General features: G+C 44.5%; 23 non-coding genes across 23 annotated transcripts; all 23 read right to left on the bottom strand.

Annotated features, from left to right (window-relative positions):
• Positions 1 to 3: 3 nt before the first annotated feature.
• On the bottom strand, positions 4 to 76 carry Trnar-ucg (transfer RNA arginine (anticodon UCG)). The gene has a single exon. It is a non-coding gene; the product is annotated as a tRNA-Arg (tRNA).
• Positions 77 to 642: 566 nt separating this feature from the next.
• On the bottom strand, positions 643 to 714 carry Trnat-agu (transfer RNA threonine (anticodon AGU)). Its single transcript has one exon. It is a non-coding gene; the product is annotated as a tRNA-Thr (tRNA).
• A 321-nt stretch (positions 715 to 1035) lies between these two features.
• Trnak-cuu (transfer RNA lysine (anticodon CUU)) lies at positions 1036 to 1108 on the bottom strand. Its single transcript has one exon. It is a non-coding gene; the product is annotated as a tRNA-Lys (tRNA).
• Positions 1109 to 8037: 6929 nt separating this feature from the next.
• Trnat-agu (transfer RNA threonine (anticodon AGU)) lies at positions 8038 to 8109 on the bottom strand. Its single transcript has one exon. It is a non-coding gene; the product is annotated as a tRNA-Thr (tRNA).
• Positions 8110 to 8427: 318 nt separating this feature from the next.
• Positions 8428 to 8500, bottom strand: Trnak-cuu (transfer RNA lysine (anticodon CUU)). The gene has a single exon. It is a non-coding gene; the product is annotated as a tRNA-Lys (tRNA).
• Positions 8501 to 8939: 439 nt separating this feature from the next.
• Positions 8940 to 9012, bottom strand: Trnar-ucg (transfer RNA arginine (anticodon UCG)). The gene has a single exon. It is a non-coding gene; the product is annotated as a tRNA-Arg (tRNA).
• Positions 9013 to 9467: 455 nt separating this feature from the next.
• Positions 9468 to 9539, bottom strand: Trnat-agu (transfer RNA threonine (anticodon AGU)). Its single transcript has one exon. It is a non-coding gene; the product is annotated as a tRNA-Thr (tRNA).
• Positions 9540 to 9857: 318 nt separating this feature from the next.
• Positions 9858 to 9930, bottom strand: Trnak-cuu (transfer RNA lysine (anticodon CUU)). The gene has a single exon. It is a non-coding gene; the product is annotated as a tRNA-Lys (tRNA).
• A 439-nt stretch (positions 9931 to 10369) lies between these two features.
• Trnar-ucg (transfer RNA arginine (anticodon UCG)) lies at positions 10370 to 10442 on the bottom strand. The gene has a single exon. It is a non-coding gene; the product is annotated as a tRNA-Arg (tRNA).
• Positions 10443 to 11014: 572 nt separating this feature from the next.
• On the bottom strand, positions 11015 to 11086 carry Trnat-agu (transfer RNA threonine (anticodon AGU)). The gene has a single exon. It is a non-coding gene; the product is annotated as a tRNA-Thr (tRNA).
• Positions 11087 to 11404: 318 nt separating this feature from the next.
• Trnak-cuu (transfer RNA lysine (anticodon CUU)) lies at positions 11405 to 11477 on the bottom strand. Its single transcript has one exon. It is a non-coding gene; the product is annotated as a tRNA-Lys (tRNA).
• A 439-nt stretch (positions 11478 to 11916) lies between these two features.
• On the bottom strand, positions 11917 to 11989 carry Trnar-ucg (transfer RNA arginine (anticodon UCG)). Its single transcript has one exon. It is a non-coding gene; the product is annotated as a tRNA-Arg (tRNA).
• Positions 11990 to 12537: 548 nt separating this feature from the next.
• Positions 12538 to 12609, bottom strand: Trnat-agu (transfer RNA threonine (anticodon AGU)). Its single transcript has one exon. It is a non-coding gene; the product is annotated as a tRNA-Thr (tRNA).
• A 318-nt stretch (positions 12610 to 12927) lies between these two features.
• Trnak-cuu (transfer RNA lysine (anticodon CUU)) lies at positions 12928 to 13000 on the bottom strand. The gene has a single exon. It is a non-coding gene; the product is annotated as a tRNA-Lys (tRNA).
• An 8514-nt stretch (positions 13001 to 21514) lies between these two features.
• On the bottom strand, positions 21515 to 21586 carry Trnat-agu (transfer RNA threonine (anticodon AGU)). The gene has a single exon. It is a non-coding gene; the product is annotated as a tRNA-Thr (tRNA).
• Positions 21587 to 21901: 315 nt separating this feature from the next.
• On the bottom strand, positions 21902 to 21977 carry Trnak-uuu (transfer RNA lysine (anticodon UUU)). The gene has a single exon. It is a non-coding gene; the product is annotated as a tRNA-Lys (tRNA).
• Positions 21978 to 22416: 439 nt separating this feature from the next.
• On the bottom strand, positions 22417 to 22489 carry Trnar-ucg (transfer RNA arginine (anticodon UCG)). Its single transcript has one exon. It is a non-coding gene; the product is annotated as a tRNA-Arg (tRNA).
• A 546-nt stretch (positions 22490 to 23035) lies between these two features.
• On the bottom strand, positions 23036 to 23107 carry Trnat-agu (transfer RNA threonine (anticodon AGU)). The gene has a single exon. It is a non-coding gene; the product is annotated as a tRNA-Thr (tRNA).
• Positions 23108 to 23425: 318 nt separating this feature from the next.
• On the bottom strand, positions 23426 to 23498 carry Trnak-cuu (transfer RNA lysine (anticodon CUU)). Its single transcript has one exon. It is a non-coding gene; the product is annotated as a tRNA-Lys (tRNA).
• Positions 23499 to 23937: 439 nt separating this feature from the next.
• On the bottom strand, positions 23938 to 24010 carry Trnar-ucg (transfer RNA arginine (anticodon UCG)). The gene has a single exon. It is a non-coding gene; the product is annotated as a tRNA-Arg (tRNA).
• Positions 24011 to 24555: 545 nt separating this feature from the next.
• Positions 24556 to 24627, bottom strand: Trnat-agu (transfer RNA threonine (anticodon AGU)). Its single transcript has one exon. It is a non-coding gene; the product is annotated as a tRNA-Thr (tRNA).
• A 318-nt stretch (positions 24628 to 24945) lies between these two features.
• On the bottom strand, positions 24946 to 25018 carry Trnak-uuu (transfer RNA lysine (anticodon UUU)). The gene has a single exon. It is a non-coding gene; the product is annotated as a tRNA-Lys (tRNA).
• A 439-nt stretch (positions 25019 to 25457) lies between these two features.
• Positions 25458 to 25530, bottom strand: Trnar-ucg (transfer RNA arginine (anticodon UCG)). The gene has a single exon. It is a non-coding gene; the product is annotated as a tRNA-Arg (tRNA).
• Positions 25531 to 25677: the final 147 nt, after the last annotated feature.

Raw genomic sequence — 25677 nt, 5'->3', positions numbered from 1 at the left:
ACTCGACCGTGACAGGATTCGAACTTGCAATCTTCGGATCCGAAGTCCGACGCCTTATCCATTAGGCCACACGGTCACTGGCGCAATATACTTCCCCACTCACACCTCGTTTTCGCCATTTGTACACTTGGCAGAATGAATTTCCCATCTTTGACGCAGTTCTCCATCTCAAATTTCAGTACTAAAAGTACGACGCTACTTCTTGCTGTGTCCCATCGCAAGTTACATTCAAGCCCTTATGACGCTGATCAAACAAGAGGTGGCAAATCAGCTTCAATCGTTTAGTGCCATCTCAGTCGCTTGCAGAAGGTACCTCACCCTATGTGATACAATGGCGAATTGTCGCTATTACCAAAGCGGCGGCGGCGCCGACGACGACGACGACGACGACGACGACGACGACGACAATCGCGAGGGTCTTTATCAGGGGTAGAAAATACATCACAAGAACTAAGTATTTCACGTCGGCATTCTCCGGAGACTGCCTAAAGCAGCAGTTTCTGGTGCCCACTTTAATAGCACCATTCACACTATTCATTTGCGAGAGCATTTCTTAAATACCGCACCCATTCATAATTTTTTTTATCCTTGACCGCTTTTTTCGAAAGGGCCACGGTGGGAGGGGGTGTTACAAAATTCATTTGCCGCCTGTGAGGATCGAACTCACGACCTCTGGTTTACTAGACCAGCGCTCTGCCACTGAGCTAAGGAGGCGCCTCCTAGCGGACTTTTAGGATACTTTGTTCTTACAAACTAGTGAATCGGAGCCCTTCAGCTCGAAACGCACAGCATGAGCGACCATTATTTGCATTTAGTTAGCACAGCTGCTGCTTTCCTACACATCTCACACTATATCGATGTACAACTAAAATTGCAAAACAACACATTTATTTCATTTCAGAGTTACTTTCAGCTTCAAATACCGTTCCTCTGATATTCATACGAAGCTAGGCATCGTCGTAACCCGTTACGTTCATTACGCAAGGCTCACGAGAGGGGCGCATGTTGGATCCGCGTAGACACAAAATTTTGCGCCGCCCAGCGTGGGGCTCGAACCCACGACCCTGAGATTAAGAGTCTCATGCTCTACCGACTGAGCTAGCCGGGCTGCACGCAACGCGTTACGAGCCATACAATACTGATGTGACCTGCGACCATCTATTGAAGATTCTTTTGACTACAGCTTATTTCCTGCTGCCACAAATCAGCTACAATCCTATTCAATGAAAAATTGTCTCCGAAAGGCATCAAATCTGCATGAAATGATACGTGGCTATCAGCACCATTATTCAACACACATGCTCGACTGTGCGCAGACGCCTGTGGCGTAGCCCTTGGCTCCTGAATCAGATGCAGTAGTTCCAACAAAAACTCTCCTGAACGGCACTGTGCCGAAAACTTCGCTACAGATCACCCTTGTCTTGCTTGTGCTTCTGGTAGACGCCGGTTTTGCAGCCAGGAAGCGGACAGCAGCAACTTCCAACTAGTTTTAGAGTACTCAAACAACACAGTAAAACAGCATGCATCTTTTGCAGAACAGGAAATACTAGACCGTGACAGGATTCGAACCTGCAATCTTCGGATCCGAAGTCCGACGATTTATCCATTTTTTTTTAACTGAGCTATTTTTTTTTTCTTTTTATTTGTTTAATTTTTGTCCAACTTGTTAAACACTTTTTTTTTGTGAAGGCCAGGTATCCTTGTCACATTTGTATTATTAGTATGTTTTATTTTAATTATCATCCTAGCTGAAGCTTATCAGCAAGTGGCGGGGGGGGACAAAGAGGGCAGGGGTCGTAGAACACGAGGCCTGGCCGCAATGGCTCCACCCGCCTCTCACTGATTTACTTCGTCAACAGAAACTGTGTCGGAAATACTCTCTAAGTCTGCTTGTGTGATACCTTAGCTGCTGTTCTGTTAGATTTTGTCTTTAATTCTTTTCATTTTTTGAAAGTTTGTATAATTTTTGTTTCTTCGTTTATTATGTCGAAAGCAGGATGCTTATCCCATTTTGTTGAACACAAATGTAGTTTAAAAAAGAGAAAAAAAATACGGGTCTAAATCCATTACACAAGAAAACTTCTTCGACCCCATAGTAATACATCTTGAATTTGGTTGGCACTCGTAGTCTCATGTGGGTTAATAAAAAAAGAAAAAAAAAAAAAGAAAAGAAAGTTCAAGAAGAAAGGTAAATGATATACCCTCTTTGGAGAAGTAAGGTGATATTATCCTCAGTAACGAAATAAAGCACCGCACTTGTGAATATCGTTGTCAGTGTGTGTCTGAGATCAATTTGAACATGACGGTCGCTGAGACTGGAACTCGTCACAATTGTCTGCTCGGTAGAGGCAGATGAGAGGAGCTGCTGCAGCAGCAACAGACTAACCGATCCCTTGTTTTTCAAAAACAATGTCCAACATATTGCCAAAGATTTTTGTCAAATTGCCCGTTTGTTTTATTCTCCAATAAGCAGTATGCATGTATGCCAAAAATTCAACTAGGTTGTCGCCGTCCCGTCTGGTGATCGTATAATGCACATAATTTGCCAATATCCACATCATTGTAGTATTCTTAGCCATAGGATAGTAGTCCGTATCTGGGTTCGTGATGATAGTGGTCGAGATACTCGCTGGCGAGCTTCTCGATAATAGTGCGAGTTTTTCCCTCACCCATCGCCAGTTGTTTAAGTGTCCGCAGCAGGTGAAACGATGAAGCAAAGTGTCGATTAGACCACACTTAACACATTGATCAGAGGGATGTAAGCCTATTCTGTGTAATTTGACATTAGTGGCGATGGTATCATTCACCACCTGGTACCAAGTTGATGCAACATCCCATGTATGAATCTTAAAACTAATGTTCCTCCATAGGGTCTTCCAGTTACAAGATGGATTTTTTGCCTCAATTGTATTACATTTACGCATCTTAGTCCATTTCTGCATGACTTCATTCGTTGTCAAATGCGGGTTTTGTAAGATGCTTTCGCCTACATAACTTGTTTCAATGAAATATTCTCGTACATGTTTCAGCTGGAAGTTTATGTTGCTGATGTCGACGGGCGGGTGCATGTTTCCAGGGCGAAGGACGTGGAACAGACTTGCAGTTATGTTTGGGTCGTGACTGTATACTAGGCGCGAAGTGCGTTTCAGAAAAAGGGCGTTGGCTTTTTTATGGATGTCAGTGAGCCCTAGCCCGCCGTCGGGTCGTGATTTTGTTAGAGTGGCACTGTCGAGTTTAAAAATGTTCCCTTTCCACACGAATCTGCTAGCTATTTGCAACATTTTTCTGGCCTGAACTTTAGGTATGGGAAATACTTGTGCCAAGTAGTATGCTTTGGAGAAAATACATATATTGACTATCTTGATCCTTTCTATCAAGTTCGCAGAGCGCCAGTTGTTTTCAACAATGAGACCATGCATGCTGTTCGTAACAGCTTTCCAGTTTTTCGCCGCCATTTTAAGAGGACATTTGTCGAGGATAATACCTAGTGACTTAGGATTCTCCACTTTTTGGGCCCAGGGTATGGATACATGTGCAAGACCTCTCAAGTTAACCAGTTTGCATTTTCCTTCATTGAGTTTAGCTCCAGACACCTTACTGTAGTTGTCGATTTCCGTTTTAATCGTCTGTACGTCGTTTACACAACGAATAACTGCTGTGACGTCATCGGCATAGGCACGCACTGCAAAACGAGCTCTTGATATAGATAGACCTGGTAATGTGGACTCCAGTTTTCTAAGGAGAGGTTCCAGAGAAAAGGCAAAGAGCAACATCGAGAGAGGACTTCCCTGTGGGACCCCTCTCTTAAGTGTAATCGGTATTGTCGACTGGCCGTTAACACACAATCGGGTGGTAATGCCTGTGATGACATTGCGGAGTAAGGTGACTGCTGTGTTATCTAATCCAATCCTTTCCATGATCTGGAGGATGTAACGGTGACTCACACGATCAAAAGCCTTAGAAAGGTCGACAAACAGTAGGGCACAGTTGATGTTGGTCGCCGCCGTGATCGAAATTACGTCCCTGATGTCAGCTATTGTGGTCATTACGCTTCTGCCAGGGATGCAAGACTGATGATTCTTAATGACATGCCGGGCTATCAAGATTAATCTACTGTTTATCGCTCTGGCAATAGTCTTATAATCAAAATTTAACAGCATGATAGGCCGGAAGTTATCAATTTGCCTGTGGCCTCTTTGTTTCGGTATGAGCACTGTTCTACCTTCTTTCAACTCGTCCGGTATTCTGTGGCCTCGAAAGACTTCATTAATAATTTCTGTGAGGGTGGGTCCAACGACATGCCAAAATTTGTGATAGAATTCTTTGGGGAGACCATCTGGACCAGGGGATTTGTTTGCAGGGGAACCGACAATTAAGTCTAAGACATCTGAAACTGCGAAATCGGCAAGAAATTCATTGTTGTCTTCTGCAGTTAAGTTACTGCCCAAAGTCTGAAGGAAATCAGACGTCAGATTTGCATCAAGTGGATCTTCTGAGTATAATTCTCTATAATAATGATAAAAACCCTGAACAATGTCCTTTTGGTGCACGAGATGATCACCGGTTGGGGTAACTAGTTCGTCAACGAAGGTCCGCACACGATTGGAACGGTGTTTGATGAGATGGTATAACGAAGTCATTTCGCTATCACTAACCGATTTGGTCTTAGCTTTAATTTTTAGGCCATCTAATTGCCTGCGCTTAATGCTTAACAGCTTCGCTTTGACTCTCTGGATTTGTGCAGCGTAAACATTGGAGTCATGAGATTTGTCATATAATTCTCTTAAAACGGCATAATAAAATTCTGTTGTCTTCTTGTTATCCGTCGCTTTCTGATAGCAGTAAGAGATCAGACATTGTCGCAGTTTTCTTTTAGCTGTGTGTGTCCACCACTCTAGTTTAGTTCTGTGCTTGTTAATGGAGCGGAGACAAAAATTCCATGTTGCACAAATGGCATCTTCGAGCTCCAGGTCTTGAAGATGAGAAGTGTTAAGCATCCACTGCCCTTTGAACCTTTTTGTTGGTTGCTTGTCGAGATTTAAGGTGACAGCATAGGCACAATGGTCAGAAAATGGAGCTGGAATAACTTCAGTATCAAGAACTCGGTTGCTGATATGAGACGATATATAGATCCGGTCAAGTCGACTACTTGAAGTAGGGGCAAAAAAAGTAAATTTAACCAGGGTGGGGTGCAAAAATTTCCCACGTATCTTTCAACCGAACCTTGGTGACGAGTTCGCGAAGGTCATGACAATAATTAAAGTGTGGCTTTTGATCCTTCTGATGTACCACGCAGTTAAAATCACCACCTAGAACAATGTTAACGGGGTCCTTTCGAAGCAAATAAATGACTTCATCTTTAAAATAGGCACTTCTCGCTGACTTGTAACTGCTGCCGGAGGGTGCGTACACATTGACAACAGTGAAATCAAAGATTTTGCAGCTAATACCGCGACCAGATTCAAGTTTTTCGACTTCTGTGACGGGGATACCATTACGGACTAGCATGGCCGTGCCTGTATGAAGTTCGTGAGCTACGTTTTCAATGGATTGGAAACCAGAAATATCAAAACTTTTGACTGCCACCTCCTGTAGCAGAATGATGTCTGCTTCAGATTCGTAAACGAATTGCCGCAGCATTGCTACTTTAAGGTCGGATTGCAGTTTGTTAATATTTATGGTTAACAGCTTATAGGCTTGAGACATGTCTACATTAGGCTGAACTTAGACATTGAGGACTGTCAGCGTGTCAAACGAACAACATCACAGAAAATCTTGAAAAAACCATACGGAAACAAAAGAGAAAAACAACTTATAGAGGCCTTCCGTCCTAACGCAACGACACTATGCCGTAAACAAGTATCCATTAATCGTTACTACTGTGGGGGTGGATCTCGCCGGCACTTGTGGTTTGACTGCCGTCAGGTTCGTCACGTACTACTTCGTACCCGATATTCTTCTGTTTCAAATCTGATTTCCCCTGTTGCGACTGTTGTGATTGCGATGGATTGCGAGAAGCCGAAAGATTAGGCTGTGGTTTGAGTTTGCGCCGTACCGTCGGTTGAGATGCCGATAGCGTTGTCGAGTCATCGGCCTTCTGTGTTGCTGTTTCCGTCCGACCGACAGTCGTGAGCTGTTGTTTGGCAACTACTTTCTCCTGTTTGTTTCCACCTGTGGCTTGTTGTCGTGGTTTGTTGTGGAGCCGATGTTTACCCGCCACTTCCTCATGTTGGTCGCGTTGAGGCGGCTGTTGTGCATCGCCGGTGACACTCAAAGTTGTTGACAGTTGCTGCTGGTCGGTAGGATCCTCCGTTTCCACATCCGATTTGTTGGTGGCAGGTGGTACTGCAGGATCGATCGGCATACAATCGGCTTCTACTAAATCTCTGTCAGCTGAAGGTCGTGGTTTTCTGATTGTGGGAGAGGTGCGAGATAATTCATCTTCTGAATGATCATCGCTTCGCTCCAGTGGCCTTTTTTTATTCTGTAAATCTCTGTCAGGGGGAACAGATTCGAGATTCGTCGGGGCTACGATAGGTGGAAAATCAGTGACACTGCAAGGAATGTCAGGTGAACTTTCCTTAGCAACATCATCTTCAGGTTGGACAGGTGTACCGTTTGCCATAACGTCACTGAGTGTCAATTTACGTCGCTGCATGAGGTTCGTTTTTAAGACAAACACACGGCGGGGACAATCCTGCCGAAAATGACCTGACTCATTACAGACGTGACATGTAGGGATTTGTCCAGTATAAACAATATGAGCCTTGTGACCTTCAACGGAGATATGTGACGGGATATTTGTCTTAACTTCCATTTCAACCGACCTTATTCCATTAAAGCACTGGAGTTTATAATGCGGCGACCAGCGTTCATTAATGATTTCTTTTACATCCCCATATTGAGACAGAGCAACCTTAATTTTTTCGTTTTCTAGTTCAATTGGCAAATTAAGAACTCGAACAGTCCGATATGTAGTATCAGCCCTTTTGATAGAAACCATACTCTTAGTGCCGTCCCTATGGATAAACTCGACTTGGTAGCCAAACTTATCGCGAATTTTATCAACCATTAACGGATTAAAGAACTTAACAAACACACAGTAGTTGTCGGAGTCAAGCTGGGTAGTATGAACAGAATCCGGATTAATGCCAATTACCTCTGTGAGCCATTCGTGAACCTCGAGAGCAGACGGTTGAACTCGGCGAGTTTCCTTTTCAAACGAAAAAACCAGGGTGTTCTTCCTGATGGAGGAAGCCATGTCGTGCAGCACCGGTCGGATTACGGTCAAAACCGAAAATCCGTAGGGCGACGAATATCCGAAGACGTAACCAGTACACAAAACTGGTGTAGAACAGATCTCAATTTAAACACAGAACAGAAAGCAGTACACACGAAACGATAAGCACTAACGTAAGCGCTGTATACACGGAGCGGCGGCAAGTGCGTCCGTACGCGACGGCAGCTAGAGCCAGACTGCTCCATTAGGCCACACGGTCACTGGCGCAATATGCTTCCCCACACACACCTCATTTTCGCCATTTGTACACTTGGCAGAAAGAATTTCACATCTTTGACGCACTTCTCCATCTGAAATTTCAGTACTAAAAGTACGACGCTACTTCTTGCTGTGTCCCATCGCAAGTTACATTCAAGCCCTTATGACGCTGATCAAACAAGAGGTTGCAAATCAGCTTCAATCGCTTAGTGCCATCTCAGTCGCTTGCGGAAGGTACCTCACCCTATGTGATACAATGGCGAGTTGTCGCTATTACCAAAGCGGCGGCGGCGCCGACGACGACAATCGCGGGGGTCTTTATCAGGGGTAGAAAATACATCACAAGAACTAAGTATTTCACGTCGGCATTCACCGGAGACTGCCTAAAGCAGCAGTTTCTGGTGCCCACTTTAATAGCACCATTCACACTATTCATTTGCGAGAGCATTTCTTAAATACCGCACCCACTCATAATTTTTTTATCCTTGACCGCTTTTTTCGGAAGGGCCACGGTGGGAGGGGCTGTTTCAAAATTCATTTGCTCCCTGTGAGGATCGAACTCACGACCTCTGGTTTACTAGACCAGCGCTCTGCCACTGAGCTAAGGAAGCGCCTCCTAGCGCGCTTTTCGGGTACTTTGTTCTTACAGACTAGTGAATCGGAGCCCTTCAGCTCGAAACGCACCGCATGAGCGACCATTATTTGCATTTAGTTAGCACAGCTGCTGCTTTCCTACTCATCTCACACGATATCGATGTACAAATTAAATTCCAAAACAAATTTATTTCATTTCAGAGTTACTTTCAGCTTCAAATACCGTTCCTCTGATATTTATCCGAAGCTAGGCATCGTCGTAACCCGTTACGTTCATCACGCAAGGCTCACGAGAGGGGCGCATGTTGGATCCGCGTAGACACAAAATTTTGAGCCGCCCAGCGTCGGGCTCGAACCCACGACCCTGAGATTAAGAGTCTCATGCTCTACCGACTGAGCTAGCCGGGCTGTACACAAGGGTTACGAGCCATACAATATTGATTTGACCTGCGACCATCTATTGAAGATTCTTTTGATTACAACTTTTTTCCTGCTGCCACAAATCAGCTACAATCCTATTTAATGAAAAATTGACTCCGAAAGGCATCAAATCTGCTTGAAATGATACGTGGCTATCAGCACCATTATTCAACACACATGCTCGACTGTGCGCAGACGCCTGTGGCGTAGCCCTTGGGTCCTGAATCAGATGCAGTAGTTGCAACAAAAACTCTCCTGAACGGCACTGTGCCGAAAATTTCGCTACAGATCACCCTTGTGTTGCTTGTGCTTCAGGTAGACGCCGGTTTTGCAGCCAGGAAGCGGACAGCAGCTACTTTCAACTAGTTTTGCAGTACTCAAACAACACACTAAAACAGCATGCATCTTTTGCAGAACAGGAAAAACTCGACCGTGACAGGATTCGAACCTGCAATCTTCCGATCCGAAGTCCGACGCCTTATCCATTAGGCCACACGGTCACTGGCGCAATATGCTTCCCCACACACACCTCATTTTCACCATTTGTACACTTGGCGGAATGAATTTCCCATCTTTGACCCAGTTCTCCATCTCAAATTTTAGTACTAAAAGTGCGACGCTACTTCTTGCTGTGTCCCATCGCAAGTTACATTCAAGCCCTTATGACGCTGATCAAACAAGAGGTGGCAAATCAGCTTCAATCGCTTAGTGCCATCTCAGTCGCTTGCGGAAGGTACCTCACCCTAAGAGATACAATGGCGAGTTGTAGCTATTACCAAAGCGCCGCCGCCGCCGCCGACGAAAGCAGCAGTCTCTGGTGCCCACTTTAATAGCACCATTCACACTATTCATTTGCGAGAGCATTTCTTAAATACCGCACCCACTCATAATTTTTTTATCCTTGACCGCTTTTTTCGGAAGGGCCACGGTGGGAGGGGCTGTTTCAAAATTCATTTGCTCCCTGTGAGGATCGAACTCACGACCTCTGGTTTACTAGACCAGCGCTCTGCCACTGAGCTAAGGAGGCGCCTCCTAGCGCGCTTTTCGGGTACTTTGTTCTTACAGACTAGTGAATCGGAGACCTTCAGCTCGAAACGCACCGCATGAGCGACCATTATTTGCATTTCGTTAGCACAGCTGCTGCTTTCCTACACATCTCACACCATATCGATGTACAAATTAAATTCCAAAACAAATTTATTTCATTTCAGATTTACTTTCAGCTTCAAATACCGTTCCTCTGATATTCATCCGAAGCTAGGCATCGTCGTAACCCGTTACGTTCATCACGCAAGGCTCTCGAGAGGGGCGCATGTTGGATCCGCGTAGACACAAAATTTTGAGGCGCCCAGCGTGGGGCTCGAACCCACGACCCTGAGATTAAGAGTCTCATGCTCTACCGACTGAGCTAGCCGGGCTGTACACAAGGGTTACGAGCCATACAATACTGATTTGACCTGCGACCATCTATTGAAGATTCTTTTGACTACAGCTTATTTCCTGCTGCCACAAATCAGCTACAATCCTATTTAATGAAAAATTGTCTCCGAAAGGCATCAAATCTGCTTGAAATGATACGTGGCTATCAGCACCAATATTCAACACACATGCTCGACTGTGCGCAGACGCCTGTGGCGTAGCCCTTGGGTCCTGAATCAGATGCAGTAGTTGCAACAAAAACTCTCCTGAACGGCACTGTGCCGAAAATTTCGCTACAGATCACCCTTGTGTTGCTTGTGCTTCAGGTAGACGCCGGTTTTGCCGCCAGGAAGCGGACAGCAGCTACTTTCAACTAGTTTTGCAGTACTCAAACAACACACTAAAACAGCATGCATCTTTTGCAGAACAGGAAAAACTCGACCGTGACAGGATTCGAACCTGCAATCTTCCGATCCGAAGTCCGACGCCTTATCCATTAGGCCACACGGTCACTGGCGCAATATGCTTCCCCACACACACCTCATTTTCACCATTTGTACACTTGGCGGAATGAATTTCCCATCTTTGACCCAGTTCTCCATCTCAAATTTTAGTACTAAAAGTGCGACGCTACTTCTTGCTGTGTCCCATCGCAAGTTACATTCAAGCCCTTATGACGCTGATCAAACAAGAGGTGGCAAATCAGCTTCAATCGCTTAGTGCCATCTCAGTCGCTTGCGGAAGGTACCTCACCCTAAGTGATACAATGGCGAGTTGTCGCTATTACCAAAGCGCCGCCGCCGCCGCCGCAGCCGCCGGCGCCGCAGCCGACGACGACGACGATGATAATCGCGAGGGTCTTTATCAGGGGTAGAAAATACATCACAAGAACTAAGTATTTCACGTCGGCATTCACCGGAGACTGCCAAAAGCAGCAGTGTCTGGTGCCCACTTTAATAGCACCATTCACACTATTCATTTGCGAGAGCATTTCTTAAATACCGCACCCATTCATAATTTTTTTTATCCTTGACCGCTTTTTTCGAAAGGGCCACGGTGGGAGGGGCTGTTACAAAATTCATTTGCCTCCTGTGAGGATCGAACTCACGACCTCTGGTTTACTAGACCAGCGCTCTGCCACTGAGCTAAGGAGGCGCCTCCTAGCGCGCTTTTCGGGTACTTTGTTCTTACAGACTAGTCAATCGGAGCCCTTCAGCTCGAAACGCACCGCATGAGCGACCATTATTTGCATTTCGTTAGCACAGCTGCTGCTTTCCTACACATCTCACACCATATCGATGTACAAATTAAATTCCAAAACAAATTTATTTCATTTCAGAGTTACTTTCAGCTTCAAATACCGTTCCTCTGATATTCATCCGAAGCTAGGCATCGTCGTAACCCGTTACGTTCATCACGCAAGGCTCACGAGAGGGGCGCATGTTGGATCCGCGTAGACACAAAATTTTGAGGCGCCCAGCGTGGGGCTCGAACCCACGACCCTGAGATTAAGAGTCTCATGCTCTACCGACTGAGCTAGCCGGGCTGTACACAAGGGTTACGAGCCATACAATACTGATTTGACCTGCGACCATCTATTGAAGATTCTTTTGACTACAGCTTATTTCCTGCTGCCACAAATCAGCTACAATCCTATTTAATGAAAAATTGTCTCCGAAAGGCATCAAATCTGCTTGAAATGATACGTGGCTATCAGCACCATTATTCAACACACATGCTCGACTGTGCGCAGACGCCTGTGGCGTAGCCCTTGGGTCCTGAATCAGATGCAGTAGTTCCAACAAAAACTCTCCTGAACGGCACTGTGCCGAAAATTTCGCTACAGATCACCCTTGTGTTGCTTGTGCTTCAGGTAGACGCCGGTTTTGCAGCCAGGAAGCGGACAGCAGCTACTTTCAACTAGTTTTGCAGTACTCAAACAACACACTAAAACAGCATGCATCTTTTGCAGAACAGGAAAAACTCGACCGTGACAGGATTCGAACCTGCAATCTTCCGATCCGAAGTCCGACGCCTTATCCATTAGGCCACACGGTCACTGGCGCAATATGCTTCCCCACACACACCTCATTTTCACCATTTGTACACTTGGCGGAATGAATTTCCCATCTTTGACCCAGTTCTCCATCTCAAATTTTAGTACTAAAAGTGCGACGCTACTTCTTGCTGTGTCCCATCGCAAGTTACATTCAAGCCCTTATGACGCTGATCAAACAAGAGGTGGCAAATCAGCTTCAATCGCTTAGTGCCATCTCAGTCGCTTGCGGAAGGTACCTCACCTTAAGTGATACAATGGCGAGTTGTCGCTATTACCAAAGCGCCGACGACGACGACGACGACGACGATGATAATCGCGAGGGTCTTTATCAGGGGTAGAAAATACATCACAAGAACTAAGTATTTCACGTCGGCATTCACCGGAGACTGCCAAAAGCAGCAGTGTCTGGTGCCCACTTTAATAGCACCATTCACACTATACATTTGCGAGAGCATTTCTTAAATACCGCACCCATTCATAATTTTTTTTATCCTTGACCGCTTTTTTCGAAAGGGCCACGGTGGGAGGGGCTGTTACAAAATTCATTTGCCTCCTGTGAGGATCGAACTCACGACCTCTGGTTTACTAGACCAGCGCTCTGCCACAGAGCTAAGGAGGCGCCTCCTAGCGCGCTTTTCGGGTACTTTGTTCTTACAGACTAGTGAATCGGAGCCCTTCAGCTCAAAACGCACCGCATGCGCGACCATTATTTGCATTTCGTTAGCACAGCTGCTGCTTTCCTACACATCTCACACCATATCGATGTACAAATTAAATTCCAAAACAAATTTATTTCATTTCAGAGTTACTTTCAGCTTCAAATACCGTTCCTCTGATATTCATCCGAAGCTAGGCATCGTCGTAACCCGTTACGTTCATCACGCAAGGCTCACGAGAGGGGCGCATGTTGGATCCGCGTAGACACAAAATTTTGAGGCGCCCAGCGTGGGGCTCGAACCCACGACCCTGAGATTAAGAGTCTCATGCTCTACCGACTGAGCTAGCCGGGCTGTACACAAGGGTTACGAGCCATACAATACTGATTTGACCTGCGACCATCTATTGAAGATTCTTTTGACTACAGCTTATTTCCTGCTGCCACAAATCAGCTACAATCCTATTTAATGAAAAATTGTCTCCGAAAGGCATCAAATCTGCTTGAAATGATACGTGGCTATCAGCACCATTATTCAACACACATGCTCGACTGTGCGCAGACGCCTGTGGCGTAGCCCTTATAGCGTCCCCAGTGCCATATTACGAAAAGACAATATTTATAAAGAAGACATTCATAATTTGTAAGAGATTTTTTTTTTTCATGTAGCCGTAACATAAGAATTTCTCTGTCCAAGTTTCAAATGCAAAGAAATAATTTATGACAAGATACACTCTTTTGTTAATTTTTTTAGTCGTCTTCATTACTTCTTCTCTTGTTTTTTCTTGTGTGTCGACGGACATATTGCGTGTGCTGACAAATGTAAGCATATTTGTATGAGTTAAGCATATAATATACTGATTTAATATTATTGTGCACTTTTAATTTGTAAGAGGTGATCCCGATTTCATGTCCGCCTTCCTTGAATTAACCTGCATTCAAGTAATTTACAGCTCAACAATTGCAGCGGCCGATGCAGCCAACGACGCCATTACGTGGCGATATTAACTTATGAAAAAATTAGCGGAAGCTGAAAGCTCGCCCGCTATTAGCATAATATTAATTTTTCTCCACAGCCGCCCGACGTTGCAGAAAATACTTAGCTTTAAGATTCTTATTTTCAGTACCATAGCCGAGACCCAGAGCCAGGACTCTGACTACAATACAATGGTTAACGGAGGTAAGAAAACTCTCGCGCGTGTGTGGGCCGCAATTGTAACTAATAACTAAAGAGCTTATGCTATAAGGTAAACTGACTAGCCGAGGAAATTAATATGAAAAGTTTAATACATTGTACAACTTATATGCTCATGTTTTAAGATTCAACGAGTCTAACATTCATTAACGTAACGAATAATTTGAAATTAATATTGTTAAAAAGGAGAACTTCAGGAAAGCATTTAACCGTAAAAATCAAAATTAAATGGAATATCACTTTTATTAAGGCCCACCACGTAAGTCGGCAACAATCAAAAAATAATAATAGTAACAATAATATATATATTAAATTACGACGGCCGAAGTTACGCGAGATTGGCGCCGCAACTTTGGGGCCCGATTAATATGATTCTATTGTACTGAATGTACTTATGTATGTGTCTAATTGTTGTAAAATATTAATGCTTGTATGAATTCTTTTACATGTACAACAACAAAACCACACCCTGAGGAGATCTGGAGAGGAAAAAGAGTAAAAAAGAAAAAGGATTGCGAGAAAGAAAAATAAGTAAGGTAAGGCCTATTGTGCAAGCATCCTGTGTAGCTCTGTGCGGAATATCGAACCCATGTGCACATGAGATACCTTCGGTGTTTTGTTTATTTATATGTTTATTTTTTGAGGGGATAATTATTCGTGTGTGTATCAGTGTTAAAGATTTGTCCGTGGCTTAAAGTGAATTTAGTATGGGTAAGATAGGGCAACCTAAAGCATCCGTACCAGAAGAACAAAATTCTGTTAATATGGAAAGTGAGGATCATTTGCAATACGTAAACGAATCCCAAGCCACCGCCTCGGATAACATAATTTCCGGAGCGGGGGGCGAGGAGAATGGGAATAGAGTAACATCTCCACTGCCTGGGCACGGGGGCCAATCGAGTGCTAGATTAAGCGGGACACCAGTATGCTCACCGATTGCAGACCCATTTGCAGAATTTCTGCGCAGGTTAGAAGAAAGAGATAGGGAAAAAGAAAGAATGTTAGAACAGAGGGAAAAACAAAGAGACGAAAAACTGGCTCAGATGATGCATGAGCGGGAGAAAAAATTAATGCAAAAGCTCATTGAGCAAGAGCAGCGCAGTGAAGCAAAACTAGACAGTATCCAAAGCGAACTTGCCGAGATGCGGGACGTGTGCAAAGAAATACCCGATCTTGTGCAAAGCTTGGCCGGCGAGATGCAAAAACTACAGATATCGCAGGCTAGGCTTGAAGATAATGTCCAGACTTTAACCAACCGCGTAGATAATGTGGAGATAGATGCACGGAAAATTATTGACGCATATTTGGAAGTGCAAGCTCAAAAAGTAGAAAAAGAATTAAATGAATGGCTAGAAGTAAAGGATCGCGAGATATCTGCAAAGATTGAAAGCGACGTAAAAACAGCTGTAGAACAAGCGACTGCGGCCGCGAGTGTAAATATTGACGCTAGCGCTGCCGCACTAAATGCCGAATTAACACAGATCAAGTCCCGTGTGACAGTGGAGTTACCAAATTGGCAACAGGAGGTCGCGCGAAGACTGTCTGCGTTGAAAAGCAATGTAAACAGTGGCGGACAGATCATGAATCCGACTCCGCGCACTGATTACTATAATAACGCTGACGGTAGGCAGGGTACGAGTGCGCAACCGCAACCTAATGCGAATTATGAGCACGGACAACCGTGCAGCGCACATCACGAAGTGATGAATGTCCCAGAATGTAGCAATCAGACGTGCAAAAAAGAGGACAATGTAATAAAACACAGGACATTCCAACCCTTCAATAGCGAAAAACGAAATGTCCACCCTGTTGTATTTATTAAGAGCTTCAGGAATGTGTTTCCCAGGACATGGACGGAAAGACAAAGAATACAGTTCGTGGTCTCCTTTATTCAAGGTGACGCGGAACTGTGGGCCACCGACGTGTCCGAAAAATGTCTAACGATGCAACAGTTTGAAGGTGCATTCTTGCAAAAATTCTGGTCCGATAGCGTCCAAGAAAGACTACGAAAGGAGTTGTACAGTCCAGAAATGTACAATCCTAAGATGGGAACGTTACGCAAATATTTCGAAAAGTATATAAACAAAACCAGGTACTGGGACGAGCCAATGTCCGATCGTGACATAATCAGGTTGATAAAAATGAAGTTGCCCAGTGAAATTAAAAGATATTTCATCAATGTGCCGGAATACGATATAGAACAATTCATGGAAATAGTGGATTCTGTTGACTTATTGATCGAAGATACGAAAACCGAAAACAAGTGGAACTATGCAGGCTGTAATCAACAAAAAGCCGATTACAATAGCAGCCACAGTAACGGTAGTAACTTAGTACCAAATGGTAACGGGAATAGGGAAGAGCACCGGCAACAGAATCGAGGCACAAACAGTGGCAATGGTTATAACGGCAACGGTTATAATCGTCAACATCGAAAGAGACATCATGATGGACGCATGAGTAATGGATATAATGGTAACGGCAATCCGCAATGGCGGAACAACCGAAACCAGTGGCGTGGTTGTAATGAACCAACACCACAGTGGCAACAAAACACAGCGCCACAATGGAACGCCAACCCAGGTCCATCACAGAGCATGTCAGGAAGTTACAACCGACCACCGCAAAACCAGAGCCATACACAATATCAAAATACACCATCGGGGAGGCAGGGTGGCCAACCCAACAGTAGCAACAACAACCAGAACCACAATGTGAGGTTAGTGGAAGTGACAGACAACTGTCAACCCACTAATGCTCATCCGTTAAACTAAAGACAGCCACAATACGCTCTCCGTTGTTGGCTGCAGGATGGTGTAGTGAGGGCACATTCACGGATGACAGCCATAAACTTTGTATGCTGAGATACAATGAAGGAACAAAAATAGAAAAGGAACTTGTAGACATACCGCAGAAATGCAACCGAACCGACAAAAGTGTTGTGCAGGCTATATTGCAAGCAGATATGTATGGAGCACCAATACACACAATAGTCGATACCGGTGCGTCAACCAATGTCATGAGTGCAAATTTTTACAAGTACTTGAGTCAAAATAATAGAATACCAGTATTGCCAGTGAAGAATTGTCGTGTTACAGGTGCAATAGGTGCACAATCTCATATTCATAAAGCACCAGGTGCAAGTCGAGTTTACGGTAGGAAATGAAGCAATGAAAAGCTCGTTCCTAGTAGTTAAGGGATTAGGTGTTGCTTGCATCCTGGGGATGGAATTTTTACGCCAGAGGGACGCAAAAATCGACCTCTTGTGCGGGGAAGTAAGCCTTATGAATGAGGACAGACGTGTAATTTTGCCATTGCTGAGGACACGGGAAGTGCACGGTAAATATTGCCGGAACTTTCAGTCGAGATTCGAAGGAATGCAGGTAATGAATTTATATTCTGACTTAAGTACAAGACAAGCATATTATAAAGATTTTATTGCTGAAGATAAAGAGGAAAAAAGGAAACTGATAGCCATGAAAGTTAGGGAGTCAGAACATTTGACTGAAGCACAACAAAACGAATTGACTCAGCTACTTACAGATTATGAGAATGTGTTTCCCGAAAAACCCGGTGTTATCGAGGGCTACACCTATGACATCGAAGTGGTACCTCACGATACTTTCTGTCACGTAAACTACACCATCCTGTGGTCAAATACGGAGGCAATTGCGAGGGAAACAAGAGAAATACTTACAAGGACTTAAAGACGTTCGCTCAGTAGAGCAACTTTTACATATGTGAATAATAGATTGGGTTTATAGTGTATTTTTTTGTGAGTAAATGTTCAGATTTTAGTGTAACATTTAAAGACAATGGGGCACACAAGGTTGGTGCGATTCAATTCTGTAGATGTTAAGGAATAATAGTATTTTTAAACAATTGCATTTTGAAAAAAATGAACGTAGATTTAAGAATGTTTTAAAAATTTCATGTTGAAAAAAAACTTAAAGAAAAAAACAAAAAAAAAAATTCAACAGCATGTAATGATGAAAGAATTTTTCATTAGTGTGTCATGAATATTTTTGAGCTGTAGTAGTAGTGCAACTTATGAAATTTGATATTATAGTGTATAAGTCGTTTCATGTATTTATGTCTATACCGATCTTGAAATATGCTCAAGCATAATTTACTTAACAATATCAGTGCAGGGTGTACATCACCCAAGGTACCTCATGTGTTGTGGACAAGGTACAAAGCAAATCACACGACTACCGCTAAGCACTGTTAAAATATATTGCCATCTGCTAAGGCAGAGATTTGCTCGAATTTGTAGTGTAAACAAAAGTCACAAATCTAACATTAATCTAGGAACTTGCACGCTAGGCCTAGATTATAAAATGTGTACAATAATGCGAGAGGCAAAGTTTTGTAAAGTCGAGCCTGGCTCTGGAGGGCAAGTACGCAATGAGTGGGCAGACATGACATGGGGACTTACCTCAGATGAGACGGAAATACAATTGTATAGTCAAAAAATCTGAAGGCAAGTACGACTCTAAGTGGAAAATGAAAAGAGATAATTAGTGCGAGAGACTGGTAAAATCCAGCACGAGCCAAAATCCATTTCAGACTGAATGAAATACATTAGTGTTTGTGAACTAATCGAAACAGTTACTTTAAGCAGTGTGAAAAACTGTGAAGGTGAAACTGTGATATGGACAGTGAAGTGCTAGTATTGAACGTTCAACAGCGGTAAGGACGCCAAACGCCAACATTACGCCCGAAAAACTGTGAATTTGCTTATAAATGTGAACTGTTAACGTGAAGTGAACCCACAGTAAATATTTTTGGGACAGGCTGTAATTTCAGTGAGTACAACAATGCGAGACTGGAATGCGATTCGTGGACTGTTGCAAGACAGCGACCGCAGAAACGGCGAATGTTTATGCTAAGCTCGTACTGGGACACTCACCAGTGCCTGCGAGTGCGGCGAAAACATAAATAATTGTATCAAGACAAAAACTGACGTGTAATGGAAACAGTGGCGCATCAAAACTTCATTCACAGGAGAAGATCCATGTCATGTATTCTGCAAGACAGTGCTAGCTTGACACTCGGAAACTGGCGAAAACTTAACAACAACTGCCGCACTAAAAAATTCTTCTTTCCCACTAGCGTAACCATCTGCAGCGGGAAACAAATATTACGTTGGTTGTGTGTATGTTTCATGTACTACGTCGGAGATGCGTAGCAGAGCTGACTCCTGCCAACAAGAGCGGGGGGGCGAATATCATCCCACTCCGCCACGCCCGGCCGAGACAGAAGCGCATCGCCAACCGTGCAGCCGATCAGCTGATTCTGACGTTCCGCGACGGCGAGACACACTCTGGCGTCGGGCGGGCGTTGACCTCTCCGCAGCCGCCGCGAACGCCGAGCACCGAACACACCAACCGACGCCGTCGCGAGCCAAACGTCGCGGCGTAGACCATCAACGACACCGCAGTCAAATGTTATAATGACCTCATTTTTTGCATAGTGCAACAAAAATATTTGTATGCACATCCTGTACCCCAATGACATTCCAGAAACAATTAAGTGAAGGTGACCAAAGCAGTTAGTCTGTCGCTCCGCCGAGGTTTTCCCCAGGTTTCCCTACGGCCGCGCCAAATGGGGAGCGAACAGTTGACACCCCTGGGACTTCAAATATTCCGGACTAACTCGTGGTTGTACACCTTGAACTTCATCTGTATTACACCTTGTGTGCAACACACCTCAGTAATTACTACTGTATAAATATACGATGTGACATATGTAAACTGTGAAAGAAAAATCTGCGTGTGGACACTGTGGACATGAAAGAGGAAATATTTATGTCAAAAAACATGAACATTTTTTATGACATAAACATTTCGGGGGGCAATATAGCGTCCCCAGTGCCATATTACGAAAAGACAATATTTATAAAGAAGACATTCATAATTTGTAAGAGATTTTTTTTTTTCATGTAGCCGTAACATAAGAATTTCTCTGTCCAAGTTTCAAATGCAAAGAAATAATTTATGACAAGATACACTCTTTTGTTAATTTTTTTAGTCGTCTTCATTACTTCTTCTCTTGTTTTTTCTTGTGTGTCGACGGACATATTGCGTGTGCTGACAAATGTAAGCATATTTGTATGAGTTAAGCATATAATATACTGATTTAATATTATTGTGCACTTTTAATTTGTAAGAGGTGATCCCGATTTCATGTCCGCCTTCCTTGAATTAACCTGCATTCAAGTAATTTACAGCTCAACAATTGCAGCGGCCGATGCAGCCAACGACGCCATTACGTGGCGATATTAACTTATGAAAAAATTAGCGGAAGCTGAAAGCTCGCCCGCTATTAGCATAATATTAATTTTTCTCCACAGCCGCCCGACGTTGCAGAAAATACTTAGCTTTAAGATTCTTATTTTCAGTACCATAGCCGAGACCCAGAGCCAGGACTCTGACTACAATACAATGGTTAACGGAGGTAAGAAAACTCTCGCGCGTGTGTGGGCCGCAATTGTAACTAATAACTAAAGAGCTTATGCTATAAGGTAAACTGACTAGCCGAGGAAATTAATATGAAAAGTTTAATACATTGTACAACTTATATGCTCATGTTTTAAGATTCAACGAGTCTAACATTCATTAACGTAACGAATAATTTGAAATTAATATTGTTAAAAAGGAGAACTTCAGGAAAGCATTTAACCGTAAAAATCAAAATTAAATGGAATATCACTTTTATTAAGGCCCACCACGTAAGTCGGCAACAATCAAAAAATAATAATAGTAACAATAATATATATATTAAATTACGACGGCCGAAGTTACGCGAGACCCTTGGGTCCTGAATCAGATGCAGTAGTTCCAACAAAAACTCTCCTGAACGGCACTGTGCCGAAAATTTCGCTACAGATCACCCTTGTGTTGCTTGTGCTTCAGGTAGACGCCGGTTTTGCAGCCAGGAAGCGGACAGCAGCTACTTTCAACTAGTTTTGCAGTACTCAAACAACACACTAAAACAGCATGCATCTTTTTCAGAACAGGAAAAACTCGACTGTGACAGGATTCGAACCTGCAATCTTCAGATCCGAAGTCCGACGCCTTATCCATTAGCCCACACGGTCACTGGCGCAATATGCTTCCCCACACACACCTCATTTTCACCATTTGTACACTTGGCGGAATGAATTTCCCATCTTTGACCCAGTTCTCCATCTCAAATTTTAGTACTAAAAGTGCGACGCTACCTCTTGCTGTGTCCCATCGCAAGTTACATTCAAGCCCTTATGACGCTGATCAAACAAGAGGTGGCAAATCAGCTTCAATCGCTTAGTGCCATCTCAGTCGCTTGCGGAAGGTACCTCACCCTAAGTGATACAATGGCGAGTTGTCGCTATTACCAAAGCGCCGCCGCCGCCGCCACAGCCGCCGGCGCCGCAGCCGACGACGACGACGATGATAATCGCGAGGGTCTTTATCAGGGGTAGAAAATACATCACAAGAACTAAGTATTTCACGTCGGCATTCACCGGAGACTGCCAAAAGCAGCAGTGTCTGGTGCCCACTTTAATAGCACCATTCACACTATTCATTTGCGAGAGCATTTCTTAAATACCGCACCCATTCATAATTTTTTTTATCCTTGACCGCTTTTTTCGAAAGGGCCACGGTGGGAGGGGCTGTTACAAAATTCATTTGCCTCCTGTGAGGATCGAACTCACGACCTCTGGTTTACTAGACCAGCGCTCTGCCACTGAGCTAAGGAGGCGCCTCCTGGCGCGCTTTTCGGGTACTTTGTTCTTACAGACTAGTGAATCGGAATCCTTCAGCTCGAAACGCACCGCATGAGCGACCATTATTTGCATTTCGTAAGCACAGCTGCTGCTTTCCTACACATCTCACACCATATCGATGTACAAATTAAATTCCAAAACAAATTTATTTCATTTCAGAGTTACTTTCAGCTTCAAATACCGTTCCTCTGATATTCATCCGAAGCTAGGCATCGTCGTAACCCGTTACGTTCATCACGCAAGGCTCACGAGAGGGGCGCATCTTGGATCCGCGTAGACACAAAATTTTGAGCCCCCCAGCGTGGGGCTCGAACCCACGACCCTGAGATTAAAAGTCTCATGCTCTACCGACTGAGCTAGCCGGGCTGTACACAAGTGTTACGAGCCATACAATACTGATTTGACCTGCGACCATCTATTGAAGATTCTTTTGACTACAGCTTATTTCCTGCTGCCACAAATCAGCTACAATCCTATTTAATGAAAAATTGTCTCCGAAAGGCATCAAATCTGCTTGAAATGATACGTGGCTATCAGCACCATTATTCAACACACATGCTCGACTGTGCGCAGACGCCTGTGGCGTAGCCCTTGGGTCCTGAATCAGATGCAGTAGTTGCAACAAAAACTCTCCTGAACGGCACTGTGCCGAAAATTTCGCTACAGATCACCCTTGTGTTGCTTGTGCTTCAGGTAGACGCCGGTTTTGCAGCCAGGAAGCGGACAGCAGCTACTTTCAACTAGTTTTGCAGTACTCAAACAACACACTAAAACAGCATGCATCTTTTTCAGAAAAGGAAAAACTTGACTGTGACAGGATTCGAACCTGCAATCTTCGGATCCGAAGTCCGACGCCTTATCCATTAGGCCACACGGTCACTGGCGCAATATGCTTCCCCACACACACCTCATTTTCACCATTTGTACACTTGGCGAATTTCCCATCTTTGACCCAGTTCTCCATCTCAAATTTTAGTACTAAAAGTGCGACGCTACTTCTTGCTGTGTCCCATCGCAAGTTACATTCAAGCCCTTATGACGCTGATCAAACAAGAGGTGGCAAATCAGCTTCAATCGCTTAGTGCCATCTCAGTCGCTTGCGGAAGGTACCTCACCCTAAGTGATACAATGGCGAGTTGTCGCTATTACAAAAGCGCCGCCGCCGCCGCCGCCGCCGCCGACGATGATAATCGCAAGGGTCTTTATCAGGGGTAGAAAATACATCACAAGAACTAAGTATTTCACGTCGGCATTCACCGGAGACTGCCAAAAGCAGCAGTGTCTGGTGCCCACTTTAATAGCACCATTCACACTATTCATTTGCGAGAGCATTTCTTAAATACCGCACCCATTCATAATTTTTTTTATCCTTGACCGCTTTCTTCGAAAGGGCCACGGTGGGAGGGGCTGTTACAAAATTCATTTGCCTCCTGTGAGGATCGAACTTACGACCTCTGGTTTACTAGACCAGCGCTCTGCCACTGAGCTAAGGAGGCGCCTCCTAGCTCTCTTTTCGGGTACTTTGTTCTTACAGATTAGTGAATCGGAGCCCTTCAGCTCGAAACGCACCGCATGAGCGACCATTATTTGCATTTCGTAAGCACAGCTGCTGCTTTCCTACACATCTCACACCATATCGATGTACAAATTAAATTCCAAAACAAATTTATTTCATTTCAGAGTTACTTTCAGCTTCAAATACCGTTCCTCTGATATTCATCCGAAGCTAGGCATCGTCGTAACCCGTTACGTTCATCACGCAAGGCTCACGAGAGGGGCGCATGTTGGATCCGCGTAGACACAAAATTTTGAGCCGCCCAGCGTGGGGCTCGAACCCACGACCCTGAGATTAAGAGTTTCATGCTCTACCGACTGAGCTAGCCGGGCTGTACACAAGGGTTACGAGCCATACAATACTGATTTGACCTGCGACCATCTATTGAAGATTCTTTTGACTACAGCTTATTTCCTGCTGCCACAAATCAGCTAAAATCCTATTTAATGAAAAATTGTCTCCGAAAGGCATCAAATCTGCATGAAATGATACGTGGCTATCAGCACCATTATTCAACACACATGCTCGACTGTGCGCAGACGCCTGTGGCGTAGCCCTTGGGTCCTGAATCAGATGCAGTAGTTGCAACAAAAACTCTCCTGAACGGCACTGTGCCGAAAATTTCGCTACAGATCACCCTTGTGTTGCTTGTGCTTCAGGTAGACGCCGGTCTTGCAGCCAGGAAGCGGACAGCAGCTACTTTCAACTAGTTTTTCAGTACTCAAACAACACACTAAAACAGCATGCATCTTTTGCAGAACAGGAAAAACTGGACCGTGACAGGATTCGATCCTGCAATCTTCGGATCCGAAGTCCGACGCCTTATCCAATAGGCCACACGGTCACTGGCGCAATATGCTTCCCCACACACACCTCATTTTCACCATTTGTACACTTGGCGGAATGAATTTCCCATCTTCGACCCAGTTCTCCATCTCAAATTTTAGTACTAAAAGTGCGACGCTACTTCTTGCTGTGTCCCATCGCAAGTTACATTCAAGCCCTTATGACGCTGATCAAACAAGAGGTGGCAAATCAGCTTCAATCGCTTAGTGCCATCTCAGTCGGTTGCGGAAGGTACCTCACCCTAAGTGATACAATGGCGAGTTGTCGCTATTACCAAAGCGCCGCCGCCGCCGCCGACGACGATGATAATCGCGAGGGTCTTTATCAGGGGTAGAAAATACATCGCAAGAACTAAGTATTTCACGTCGGCATTCACCGGAGACTGCCAAAAGCAGCAGTGTCTGGTGCCCACTTTAATAGCACCATTCACACTATTCATTTGCGAGAGCATTTCTTAAATACCGCACCCATACATAATTTTTTTTATCCTTGACCGCTTTTTTCGAAAGGGCCACGGTGGGAGGGGCTGTTACAAAATTCATTTGCCTCCTGTGAGGATCGAACACACGACCTCCGGTTTACTAGACCAGCGCTCTGCCACTGAGCTAAGGAGGCGCCCCCTATTGCGCTTTTCGGGTACTTTGTTCTTACAGACTAGTGAATCGGAGCCCTTCAGCTCGAAACGCACCGCATGAGCGACCATTATTTGCATTTCGTTAGCACAGCTGCTGCTTTCCTACACATCTCACACCATATCGATGTACAAATTAAATTCCAAAACAAATTTATTTCATTTCAGAGTTACTTTCAGCTTCAAATACCGTTCCTTTGATATTCATCCGAAGCTAGGCATCGTCGTAACCCGTTACGTTCATCACGCAAGGCTCACGAGAGGGGCGCATGTTGGATCCGCGTAGACACAAAATTTTGAGCCGCCCAGCGTGGGGCTCGAACCCACGACCCTGAGATTAAAAGTCTCATGCTCTACCGACTGAGCTAGCCGGGCTGTACACAAGTGTTACGAGCCATACAATACTGATTTGACCTGCGACCATCTATTGAAGATTCTTTTGACTACAGCTTATTTCCTGCTGCCACAAATCAGCTACAATCCTATTTAATGAAAAATTGTCTCCGAAAGGCATCAAATCTGCTTGAAATGATACGTGGCTATCAGCACCATTATTCAACACACATGCTCGACTGTGCGCAGACGCCTGTGGCGTAGCCCTTGGGTCCTGAATCAGATGCAGTAGTTGCAACAAAAACTCTCCTGAACGGCACTGTGCCGAAAATTTCGCTACAGATCACCCTTGTGTTGCTTGTGCTTCAGGTAGACGCCGGTTTTGCAGCCAGGAAGCGGACAGCAGCTACTTTCAACTAGTTTTGCAGTACTCAAACAACACACTAAAACAGCATGCATCTTTTGCAGAACAGGAAAAACTCGACCGTGACAGGATTCGAACCTGCAATCTTCCGATCCGAAGTCCGACGCCTTATCCATTAGGCCACACGGTCACTGGCGCAATATGCTTCCCCACACACACCTCATTTTCACCATTTGTACACTTGGCGGAATGAATTTCCCATCTTTGACCCAGTTCTCCATCTCAAATTTTAGTACTAAAAGTGCGACGCTACTTCTTGCTGTGTCCCATCGCAAGT

This window comes from Schistocerca cancellata, chromosome 8 (assembly GCF_023864275.1).
Source record: "Schistocerca cancellata isolate TAMUIC-IGC-003103 chromosome 8, iqSchCanc2.1, whole genome shotgun sequence".
Taxonomy (NCBI): domain Eukaryota; kingdom Metazoa; phylum Arthropoda; class Insecta; order Orthoptera; family Acrididae; genus Schistocerca; species Schistocerca cancellata.
Note: the sequence above shows the minus strand (reverse complement) of the source record. Positions and strands in the feature narration are given on the sequence as shown.